Source organism: Anguilla anguilla, chromosome 5, assembly GCF_013347855.1.
Source record: "Anguilla anguilla isolate fAngAng1 chromosome 5, fAngAng1.pri, whole genome shotgun sequence".
Lineage (NCBI taxonomy): Eukaryota > Metazoa > Chordata > Actinopteri > Anguilliformes > Anguillidae > Anguilla > Anguilla anguilla.
The window spans coordinates 22,844,918-22,857,717 of NC_049205.1; the positions used below are offsets into that span (position 1 = coordinate 22,844,918).

At 38.9% G+C, this 12,800-nt stretch overlaps 1 pseudogene; it reads left to right on the top strand.

Moving 5' to 3' along the window:
• Positions 1-1,864: 1,864 nt before the first annotated feature.
• LOC118228214 overlaps positions 1,865-12,800 on the top strand; it is a 44,938-nt pseudogene continuing 34,002 nt past the window's right edge.

The window sequence follows — 12,800 nt, forward strand, 5'->3', positions numbered from 1 at the left end:
AGACCGGGGGGCTGGGGGGGACCCTACACTACTACAGTACCTCTGGTTAAAAGCCCAGGACATATTGCAAAATGCAAAAATAACGAATACCATGAAACAGTTCATATGAATCATATGAATACCAAATAGACCAGTAGATCTCAATGACAGGATTGTGAGGTAAATTAGTAAACTGAGTTTTAAATATTTCCCGGAATAGAATAGTTTGTCTATTTTGCAAACATTATTTTTGTGTCAGAAAGCGGTTTCCCTCAACACAGACAACACAAAGTATTGCAAGTAAAAAAAATGTTGCAGTACAGATGATGGACAACTCAAATACAGTACAAACTCCACATACCACCCACCCATTCAAAAGTTGCATAACTATTATTGTTCATGTCCTATTATTCCATGTTACACCCATAAATGTACCAAACCATGTTACTGCATTTTTCTATTACAATTGCAACAAGCCCTACTATTTCCTTTCATATAGATATTCTTATACTAATATTGTAAACATATTTGCTGACTGAACAGTTTATGGAATGAAGGAATTTGTAAATGTATCATGTCTACAGTTTTGAGGTCTATATGCCTCATGGATGGCATGAATTGTCACTCTTCACAGAAGAAATCTTTTTAGACAATCTAATCAAACTTTTATTATCGGACAGGGATCAAACACCAGACCTGGAGGGGAAATGTGGTTGTGGATCTTTGTGTTTTCTTTTCAGCAACGAATTTAGACCTTGAAGACAAGGTACATTGACTCATTAACCAATCAGTGGCTTAAGATAATCACTTATGTGTTGAAATGAACCAAAAGCAGCAGACAGGACTGGAGTCTGACACCGATGATGTGGAGACTTGAAAAGCCTTCTCAAGCTGATGGCCAGCCAATCTTGTAACATACCCTCAAGAGTCTTGATATATCAGTTTAAAGCTACACAGAGCTGTTATTGTACCAACCACAGTAAATGGACTGCATTTATATAGCGCTTTTATCCAAAGCGCTTTACAATTGATGCCTCTCATTCGCCAGAGCAGTTAGAGGTTAGGTGTCTTGCTCAAGGACACTTCGACATGCCCAGGGTGGGGTTTGAACCGGCAACCCTCCGACTGCCAGACAATCGGTCTTACCTCCTGAGCTATATCGCCCAACCATCAAACCATACCATTGATGGTTTGAGAGATAGAACAAAAACATAAAAGTAAGATTTGGCTGCATGCTCCAAAACGTTGTAACCTGCAAAGAAAGTACATTCATAGTTGTACTTGGTTGCAGTCATGTGTTTTTTGCAAGTCATAGTTGCTTCAATATATATTCCAAAATATGTATATGACATTCCTTGCTTAATCATCTTAATCATTATTGGGTTGATTTGTAGGCATGGTGTTTAGAATCAATGTGTTTTTGTCGAACCACTCAACAATATTGTTTGCTCTTTCCTGATATTAGTTATTATTGCTTATGTCACTCGGAGTCACTAAAGTAGAATTTGATTGATTGGACAATGCAGTTACACAGTCATTTATATAGGGAATGAAAACCGGTGGCTGACATCCCTGCAGTGCTTTACAATTAGTTGTTGTAAGGAAGGAGTATTCATTTCGTTTCAGAAAAGATTTTGATTCAGGTGGAAATGTAAAAAAAAAAAAGAAGGAACACAATAATGAATAAATACTGAATAAATTATATTAATCCAGTACATGTACAAGATTCAGTGTTCATCAAACACTACTTCAACGAGTCGAAGTCTTTCGTCAAGGTCGGGGTGTAATCTGAAACTCTTTTGGGGTTGAGGCCAAAAATCACCGCTTCTCATTGGTTAAAAAAGGATTGTGGGCAGCACCTCCTTGACATCCCCCACACACACCGAAATGAGAGATCGATAGCCATTTCTGGCTGTTTTGCGGTGGAATCTGAAACATTGCTAATTCACGTTTAGAACGCGAGAGGAAATGAAAAGAAATAGCTAATGCTGGGGTTCGACCCATTTACGATCGGAAGAATGGTTTCACTTCTCTGCTCTGCTTGCTCTTATCCTCTTGCGCTCTTTATGCCGGATTTACTGCCGCTTCTAATGATACAATCAATCTAGTCGGCTAATTCTATTTTCCGACTCTTTTATTGACCTGACCAGGGAGAGGAGGGAAGTGCAACCCCGTGCTGGATGGATGGTTATGGGGAAAGGAGGAAGATCTTCGGCGCAAAAAGTCGGCAAGATCTTGTGCTGCTTATCTGTCTCTTCCCCACAGGTAAGACTCTAGAATTCTCAGTTGTTTCCAATATATTTTTAAGTCACGCTTCCGATTCACGATGTGCGTTTTATCTTTGGAACATTTCCTTAAATTTAACCCCATTGTCGCGCAGGTAGGCTGTCGCAGGAGGCTACTAACTTGGAATTGCGTGCATCTAATGTGTGTGTATGTGTGTGTTGTGTTTTAAGTGACTCATTTTTAGTGGTTTTCTTGTTTGGTTCGACTTAATCTGTGTATTTTAGCAAATGTTGTAGTGTTCCTTTGCTATAGGCTATAGCCTATACCATAGCGACGCATTTGGCTATGCTCCAGGGTACATGAATATTTACATTGCGTTGGAGAAGAGTTCAATTACACAATGATAAACTACCGATATGTTTAGCAAAAATCACGACAACTTGTAGTAAGGACATATAAACGGAAAACTGAAAAGTGGAACCTTGCATAGTTGCTAGGTCCCTCCAAATAACTTTGATTAACATCCAAGAAAAGATAAAGGGACGTGCGTTTTGGAGTTCAAGTTACCTCATCTGTTTTAAATTAAACCACGCAGTTTTCACAATGCGTTTGGCAGAGTTGAATTTATGCATTCTTCCTAAACACATTCTGTTTCTTTTGGGGGAGGGGATACACGTTCAGCGCCACGTTAATTCATACTCGTGTTTTACCCAATTAAAAATAGTTTTGGGTATTTTAAACAGTGGGCACTGGGCATTGGACACTTGATATCTGACTTCACGTTCCCAAGTGAAATACCCTACCCTATCACATAAACCATGTTTCACCTCACTGAACACGTTTTAGTTGCGTAATACTTCATGGCACCATACTCATAAATCCAGAAAAAAAACCTGCGCGCGCACTTTTTCTTGGACCAAAATTAAGTGTGCGAGTTTCCAATTTGGATGCTCTGGTGTGACACTTGGACTCTGCACCGTACGCCAAAAAACATTTTTTCTCTGTGGTACCATACATCACACGTATTTATTCCTCGTGACCTTTAAAAAGTGTAATATGTTAGGTTTTTATTCATCCATTACAAGGGATGTTGTTTCCTTTGGTTCCCCGTCGATATATCTATAGGACGGGATTTCGGTACTTCCCACCACCCAAACTTTATCTTCAAGTTTCGTTGTTTGCCAGATCTTAGTATATGTTGTCTTTAATGTCACTAAACGTTAAGCAAACAAGATAATGTACGTGTTAGCCGATATTTATTCATTCTGGAGATTAGTTTACGGCAGTTTATCAGATGGATGATAAATGCCTTTTTAGTTATGACGGGGGAAGGGCATGCGTCTTCATTTCACTGAGCTGAAGGGATTTTGTAGCGTTTAACTTTTTCCTCTGCCGAAACGCATGAATGTCACCTGTGTGTTACTGAACACCTTACAATTGTTTAGTAACACATTGGAGATATTGTTCTTATTGTCACGAGGAAGGTTGTTTGTTGAACAGTTTAGAAATCGATTCAACGTCGATTTCACTGCAATTAGTGTACTTGTACGGAGATAAACGTTGTTTATGTGCAAATTTAGAAGTTTACATAAGATTTCCCTGCATACTATTTGAGGAAATTGAACATTGCCATCTAAATGACTGATGTAAGAGAATTCCTCATCTCTGAGTGTCATTAGTTTGTACAAAAACTAAATTGACTACAGTGGTGTTTTCAGTGGGGTTGTAATTGCAGAAAGTGTTGACATCTCGCCACTGAAACTAAACCATTTGTGGAAAGGAAGAATTCAGTGACAGAACAGATAAGCAAACCTGTATTTTGTTAAAATAAAGTTAATGAAGCGTATGCAGGGCTTGGGGTATTATATCCACATTCTTGACAAACAGAATATATGACCTATTTTACCATCCTGTATGCTTCCAATTTAGCCATCTGTGTATTTGTTATTGTGGTCAGTATTTGTGGTAGATTTAGACTACTTATGAGTAGATTTGTCTATTTTATCTAGAGTAGTTTTCTCGACTGCCGTCAGTTTTCAGTTATCCCTCAGCAAGAGATTGATGGGTCCTTGTTTTCTATCAATTATCACATTGCCCCCCCCCCCCCCCCCCAGTAATCTACATCAATTGCCACTACTTAAGCCCAGACAATGGTTGACAGCAATGATTCCCGACTTTCGTGTGTAGAGCCACAGATATTTTTCGTAGTGTTCGGCGTAAGGGTGGGCGGTGTATCATTATTAACATGAATATCAGTATGACGCAGTGCCACAATATGGATTTTGCCATATTGTGGATATCATCAAAGTGTTCTGTCAAAAACTAGGCTGTGGTACTTTTGTGGTGGTATGCTTACTTAAAACACAGGATCATAGTGAAACCAAAGCCTGGAAATCGGCATGTGTCAGTGTCAAAAACATTAGTTCTGTGTGGAAACTGACATAATTTTGTGTAGGTGGGATGAAGGTGGGAGGTGTTTATTTATTTTATTTATTAGTATATTTGTCAGGGACAATGCATAAAACATTGTAACAGGTTACAATAACATGAAACAGATGTTGTATATAGGATTTATAGCCAAGGCTAATTTGCAACCCCTGTCCCTGGTTAGGCTTTTCTACTTAAAAATGGTCATTACATATCATCATTACCAAAAGTACATTAGTTAAAGTGAGCACATAGTAAGTAGTGACATTCTTTACATGATCATACAATGATTGCATCACATTACAGTCATTTTACATGTGTTGCGTATGTGTATGTGTGTGTGTGCGTACGCGTGCACATACGTGTGCACGTGTGTATGTTCACTAATTCATGGAAATTATGTGTATGTGCATATGTTTATAGGTGCGTGTGTCCGTGTGTCTTTATGAGTATGTATCTATGTTTGTCTATGTGTGTCTGTTCCTCTATCTGTGTGTATCATGTCCATGTGCATGTGTGCGTGCACAAGTGCATGATCAGTGATCAGTGATTGCAGGTTTGGTTTTGTTTCAGCCAGTGTTTCACCTTTTCATTAAATGTTTTCAGATCAGTTTGTGTTTTTATTTCAGTTGGTAGGGCATTCCAAAAATGTATCCCTTTTACTGAAAAAGATGACTGACCGAACGTGGTTTTGCACAGTGCCACTCTGCAGTTGCCATTTGCTGATCCCCTAGTGGCGATTCTGTTGGTGTTTGTTTTTGTCACATATGAACGAAGTACAGCTAGGGTGAGATTGTTCAGACATTTAAAAATCAATTTGATAAAAGAAAACTTGATTAAGCTGTCATAACTGACAAACTTGTACTTTTTCAGAATTATACAGTGGTGCCATTTAATTTGTTTTTGATCCATTATTTTCAGTGCTTGTTTGTATAGTGATGTAATTGGTTTGACAGTTGACTGTGAAGCCTGACTCCATACAGTAACACAATAGGATAGTTGTGAAAATATCATGGCATGCATGGGCTGCCTTAAGAGGTATGTAATGTCTTATCATTCTAAAACAGTTCAGATTTGTCTTTACGGTCTTGCATAGCTTTTTAACATGTTTTTCAAATTTGAGTTGGGAGTCCAAAATGATACCTAAAAATTTAAAATCACTGACTTCCTGTATTTCCCTCTTGATCTATTTTAATTGTGAGCTTATCTTTTGCTTTCCTTCTCATGGAAAAACACATTGACACAGTCTTTTTAAGATTCAGGGTTAGATGATTGTTTTTGAGCCACTGGGATACACCCTCCATTTCATTTGTTTATGTCTCTGCTGCTACACAAGGGGTTTTAGCTGATACATAAATGATTGTGTCATCAGCGTACATTTGACAACCAGCTCTTTTACAGCATGTTGGTAAATCATTTATGTATAAGCTGAAAAGCAGAGGCCCCAAGATCTCTACATTCGAGGTATGATGTAAACCAGCCGGTTGCTTGCTCAGAAAAGTTAAAGGTGCTAAGTTTGTTCAGAAGTACTTCATGGTTCACAGTGTCAAAAGCCTTTTTATGGTCTAAAAACACTGCTCCCACTACATTACCCTTGTCTAGTGAGCTCTTGATGTTTTCAGTGAGGTAGCAGTTGGCCACTTTCGTTGAGTATCCTGACCTAAATCCGAATTGTTTAGGATAAATAAGTTCATTGCTTTCAAGGTGGTCAACCAGTTGTTCTGCAATAACTTTTTCCAGGACCTTTGAAAAACGGGTAGAATAGAAATTGGTCTATAGTTACCTACTTGGTCTGGTGCTCCAGCCTTAAAAATTGGCATTATGATCGCTGTTTTCCAACTTTATGGGAATTCACCAGTTCTAATGAAGAGGTTTATCAGATGCATTTGGTCAGGGTGGAGCTGTGTGTTTTGATAAGAGCAGTATTCAACCCAAATAGATCCTTTGCCTTTGAATTACTTAATTTATTGATGATTTTACCTACTTTCTCTTGATCAACCTCCTTAATATAGAAAGACTGCGATGAGTCTGTCATAGTCACCTGTGGTAATTTTACTGGTTCAAATTTTTTAGCAAGCTCCACTAATTGAATTAAGCCATTATCAAATGAATTCGCAATTTCTGTACTGTCAGTGCTAATCACTCCATTTACTTACAGCTCCATTATTGATTTTCATTGACTGGGCTTAGGTTTAGTAAGACTGTTTGGGTGTTTCCAGAGAGAGGTGCTATTTCCTTCAGATTTCGCAAAGTTGTGTAAAGTATGTAGTTTTTGCCTTGCACAGTTCCCTAACTACCATATTTCTCAGTCCCTTAAAGGTAAGGAAGTCCGTATTCGTTTTGGTGAACAGTGACTTTTTCAGTGCAAGATCTCTTTTTTTCATTAACTGGCGAGTATCATTATTCAGCCAGGGTAAAGAGACTGTTCGTCGCTTGCATTTAATGATTTGTGTATATTTCTCAATTGGTTCTGAGAGTGTTTTCATCAAAAGCCACCGCATGAACTTTACCCCGGAACTAGGAACCTTTTGAGGAACTCAGTGCGTTTCCACCGCAGGAACTACCCCCCAAAAGGTTCCTGCTCGGGGGGTAGTACTTTCCGAAAGTACAGGAACCTTTTGGGTGGAGCTTGCAGCGCTGAACATTTCTGATTGGTCGAGTACTCACGGGATTTTTTGTGTGTCTATTTTCAGGCGCCATGTTTGAAAATATGCAGGCGCAAACCAATTTATTTTCATAATAACTTCAAATCAAACTTGTATGTTATGCGGCGCAGTAGCCTACTTTTGGTTATAGCCTGCCAACGTCTTGGAATTATAACGTGTGCTCTTCTGTTCTTTTCTTGCTTTAGTATTCGTTTTATAAAATGCTAAGCATTCGTGCTGGGACAGCATATTACGTACTAAAACATTCAAACGGATTAATTCGGTTGCTGAATATTTTTTTCCGGATTTTCTTAGCCCGTTGTAATTGACTCAAAACGTTTGATACAGTTATGTGAGGTATGCGGTAGTTCTGCGTAATTCACATTGGTGATACAGTAAAAGCAAACTGGAAATCACCTTCCGCACTTTTTGTCAGGGTAAAATAACAGGTTAATTCTAGTAATCGTACCTTTAGCTTTTTCAGACTGCCGTAATTTTACTCTGCCATTCTTCAATTCCACAAAAAGACCAGGAAGACTATGGACTAATTTATGGTGCATGGTTCGCATCTGGAGGGCACACTTCGCTGCTCGGCTAGCAGTAACTTCGAAGGAAAACAAACGGTGGCTGTACCACTACTAATTTAAATTTTCACGCAAGTCCGAGTTTTCGTTCTATTCTTGTCATTTTGCGATTAGCCTATATGGAATTGACGATGAGAAAGTAATCAAACAGCAAATTGTTTACAACGTGTGCATGTTTTCTGCTGTTGTTGCCAGTTAGCCTATATTGGAAATGTGAATGCATTCTGTCGCTTCGGATGTCAAGACATGAAAGCGAATGTTCGCATAAAAACATAATGAATGTGTTTGAGAGGATATATAAAACAGTTACAATCTGACTATTGGTCTGTTATATCCTATTTGTTGCATAACGGTCCAAGTTCAACTACCAACGACAGTTTTGCTTGACAGCGGCAAAATATGCCCAAACGGCTGCAGAAGAATATTTCAATTCCAGGTGATTAAATCGATAAAAATCAATAAATACAAAAGTAACCATATATAGTCATTGTTGGTAACCCGTTGTATATAAGTGGAATAAACCCCTCCGGGCTGTCCCGGTTATTAGAAAATAATGTAGGCTACTTCGGTAGTATGGGGTTACAGAAGAAATCATATGACAGATGGACCGACGACAACGTCGCTTTTTCATACGTCAGTGGGCTAATTTGCCTAATCTTTGCGGGACTTTAGACCCCGGTGGAAATGCAGACAACCATTGGCTGAAGGAACCTTTTAGTTCCTGGTAAAGTAGTTCCTGGGACTGAAAGTTCCGGGTAATTTTGGTGGAAACGCGGCTAAAGAGAAAGTGAGGACCAATGAGCAGAAAGTTTACTAACAAGCACGAAACCATGCAGACCCACAGCGCACCTGTACAAAGTGTCATGAGTAAAACTTGGCTAACAATATAGCTAGCTAGCTATGGCATGTCCTTACCTCTGTAACATTATTTGTTGTCCTCTGTGTGTCCATACATTTGTATCGGTGGTACATGCTAAGTATGTTAACTAAAGTAGGTGAAACGCTAACATGTTAGGGTTAGCTAAAGTAATGTTAGGCGATAAAGCTGTGCTTAAATATGTCATGCCGTTCGAAGTGGTGATTTTGGGAGATGCACCTACGCATGAATTCTATTAAATGAAGCACCACCTGCGCATGCGTCCTACAGGTCGTGAGTGAGTGAGTGAGTGAGTGAGTGAGTGAGTGAGTGAGTGAGTGAGTGAGTGAGTGAGTGAGTGAGTGAGTGAGTGAGTGAGTGAGTGAGTGAGTGAGTGAGTGAGTGAGTGAGTGAGTGAGTGAGTGAGTGAGTGAGTGGGAAAAAGGGATTTACTTTTGGGACTTTGGGGATTTTTATTGTCTGTTCAAGGAACATCTGAAAGTTGCACTTTGTTTCAGCAGCAACTGTGGCAGATATCAGGGAAATATCATCTGGTTGTAATCCAAGTGGGTGGAATTGTGAAACCCTCCTCTCAGTGCGGTACCTTGAGGGGCAGTAAAAGAGCCTGCAGCCTTCTCCTCTCCCTCAATGTATGGCAGCTGAAACTCAGCCTAATCCCTTTATGCTGGGGTCATCTACTGCGTTGTTGGTCTCAAAGGGAAATTATACTTCATTTTCAAATCAAATCAACATTTTATTGAATTCTTGGAAGACACATTGAGAAAACAAGCCCTCATTTACAATGTTGTGGAGAATACAAAATACAATTAAAACAACAAAAATAAAGAAATAAAAATAATCATAAAATAATAATAAAAAATAATAACGTAACAGTAGTAACAGTAATACTACATATAAAATAAATGCTGTAAATAATAAATGTTCAGGACAATTATTAAAAACAGAATTATAAAAACAATTATGCTCCATTGTAACTAAGTTTGAGATTAGAGACCTAAATGACCAAGAGTTAACTATTGAGCATCATTTAGAGACTTTCCTCCTCTCCTCCTGTGTATGTATATCTCATAAAAAACACGTTTTCAATGTACAAATGCCAAGTTACTCACACATACAAGACATACACCATCTATAACTCATTCATTCAGACTTCCAAAATCCAGGCCTGCCATTAAAGTATTGATATCAAAATGACGCCATGTTACGGTACTACAAACAATATAGGCTATCTTGCCGAACTGAAATTAAATAAGATATATTCCAAAGCAATGCTACCCAATATTTCCTCAACTCTTTCAAGTCACTTGGCCCTGTGTGTATAAGCATGCAGTACATGGACAGGCCAGACATATGTGTGGATGGCTTTCTCACAGTCAAGATTGATTGAATAGGCGTCTATATGTCCAATTTGTATTGGTATGTATGTATTTCGCTGCCCAGCCTTTCTGTTGCGTGAATGATTGTACGTTTCTTGGTATAAATGTCTGTTCGTAAATGTGAATGTAACATGCTGCGAGGGAAATGTCCCCATGGGGATATAGAAGTTCTCTGTATGTATGTACAATATGTATTTTACATGCAGTATTTATTGTACGTAGCAAATATACAATCACTTGTACATTTACTCAAATTCAGTACAGAAGCAAGTATAAACATATGTTTTCTGGAGAAATATGCTTCCTGTAGTTACTCACCAGCAGTTTTCTACATGAATTTCGATGTGTTCCATGAGGCAATTCGAAATATTTGACACTTTGATCTGACACAAAGTTTGCATGACATTGTAAAATGGTAAGATTACAAAACACAGGGCCAAGTGATTTGAAAGAATTGAGGAAATATTGGGTAGCATTGCTTTGAAATACATCTTATTCAAATTCCACAGTTAATTCTCCCGAGTCATAACCTCCTTGGTGAGCCAGTGAAATTTATTTGGCGTTTAGAACGATAAATAGTGTGTTTTTTCATTTCACTTTCTGAATGAAACCCTAGTATTATTAGACTTTATTAGTATTATCAATTAAATGCAAGCGACGGCAAACCGTGTTTTGTCGACGGATTATTTAGTTCATTACCGTAATAACGCAAGTGTACGCGCAGGAGGAAATAGCGTGGCGGCTGGCTTGACTGTGATTTCCGAAGTGGCGGCTGGCTTGACCGCAGTATTTTTATCTAGTGGCCATCCACAATGATATGAATCGATTTGAAGAAACATAATGGCTGACGCATAGAACTTAGGCTATTTATTAAACGTTTTGCAGCGCAGTGGCTCAAAGTTTGTTGGTGTGTGTAACTGGTGCCCCCCCCCCTCCCCCCCCCATCTCTCTCTCTCTGCCCGTGTAACGTTAGATAGAGGCTATGAGAACTTTTTTTTTTTTTTCGAATCCGAACGAGCAACTTCGGGTAGAAGAAATATCTGTTTCCATCGCATTATTCATGCTTTCCCGAATACACTATTCGGATTCAGATACTTTATTTATTTGCACAATCAAAACAAGTTACAAAAATATACAGAAGGAAAGAGAAATGGGCAGGAGAGGCAAAAAAGGTCTTGCACAAAGACCTCCCACTAGAAAAATAAATGTTAGCTAACAGAAAACTGAAAACCACAATTAAAAATGTAAATAACTTTAGTAAAATTACAAACAGTAACAACATAATAGACAACACATGCACACGTAAACCTCATTCTTGATTGTACTCTTACACACTTGCAGGCACACAAAGCTTCAAGCTCACTTAAGGCTGCTTCATACTTTCCGCGTCCGCGTGTCCGCGAGGGTCCGCTTTGGTCCGCATGACGTAAATGTCATCATCCGCCCATGTCCGGAGGGTCGCAAAATTTGTGACCGCGCGGACTGTACGCATAGCAAGCGCGCCAACTGCGCATGCTCCAGATAACAAAATTTAATGGATGCTTGTTTTGAAGAGAGTTCTGCAAGGAGATCCGCCATTACCCACATTTATATTGTCTATATGGGCATTCATAAAAATATTCTTTCACCACTCAAAAATCGTACTCCGTCATAGCAACAAGATAAACCCGACAATAGCCCTAAGATATGCTAATACAGCAGTGAAATGAATGACGAAATAAACAAGACAAAGTTTTAAAAAATGATACCATGTCATTCTACAGTCAAAATCTGGGACTAAATATTGAATAAATATACAACCTTCCCATTTGTTTTACACATAGAGATGTCCCTTTTGAGACTGAGTGGTCATATATTGTCTTGGACAATCCGTTTGTGAAATAAACGTGCATTTGTGATGCCTGGGTACCTTCCAAAATAGCTGTGCGTAATACCACACCTGTGGTTTACAGCGTTGTCATCCTTTTTGGTTCAGTCTAGGTGAGAGTATAAGCTTTCTAACGATGTATAGCATGTCTAATTTTGGTTTTGGAATAGCGTTTTATACGTTTGCGTAACCAAAATTTTCTTATCATTGCATTCACTTACGCATTCACTCTGAGGTAATGGAACTGGAATGGAGTGTAGATCGGGAAGTGCGCATGCGTGGAACGCCAGACCGATGCGGACCCTCAATTGTAGTATGAATGGACCCGTATGCGCGTCCGCACGACCGGTACAAGTCCGCAGCTGTCCGCGGACGCGGAAGACGGAACGCGGAAAGTATGAAGCAGCCTTTAAGCATTCACTCTTGCATATACAAACTCCTGCTTTCATAAGCCTTCTCTCTCTGACTCATTCAGTCAGTCGTTTATACACACACACACACAAGCATGCGTACAAATGCACACCTGCTTACACTTTCATGGACGTACTCTGTTTCTCTCTCCTCCACCCCTTTTCTTTTCCTTAAATGAGTTTTTTCTACCCTTTTGAGGAGAGTTCTTTCACACCACTTGGCAACCATATAAAGTTGTTCAGATCGGTCCTTTCTTTTGCAAAGGAGAAAATGATATTATTGCATGGCTGTTATTTACTAAGCGTTTATTTACTGAGATATTTACTAAGCGTTTTCTTGCCCTTATGTGTGATAATATAAATTATCACACATAAGGGCAAGAAAACGCTTAGTAAATATCTCAGTAAA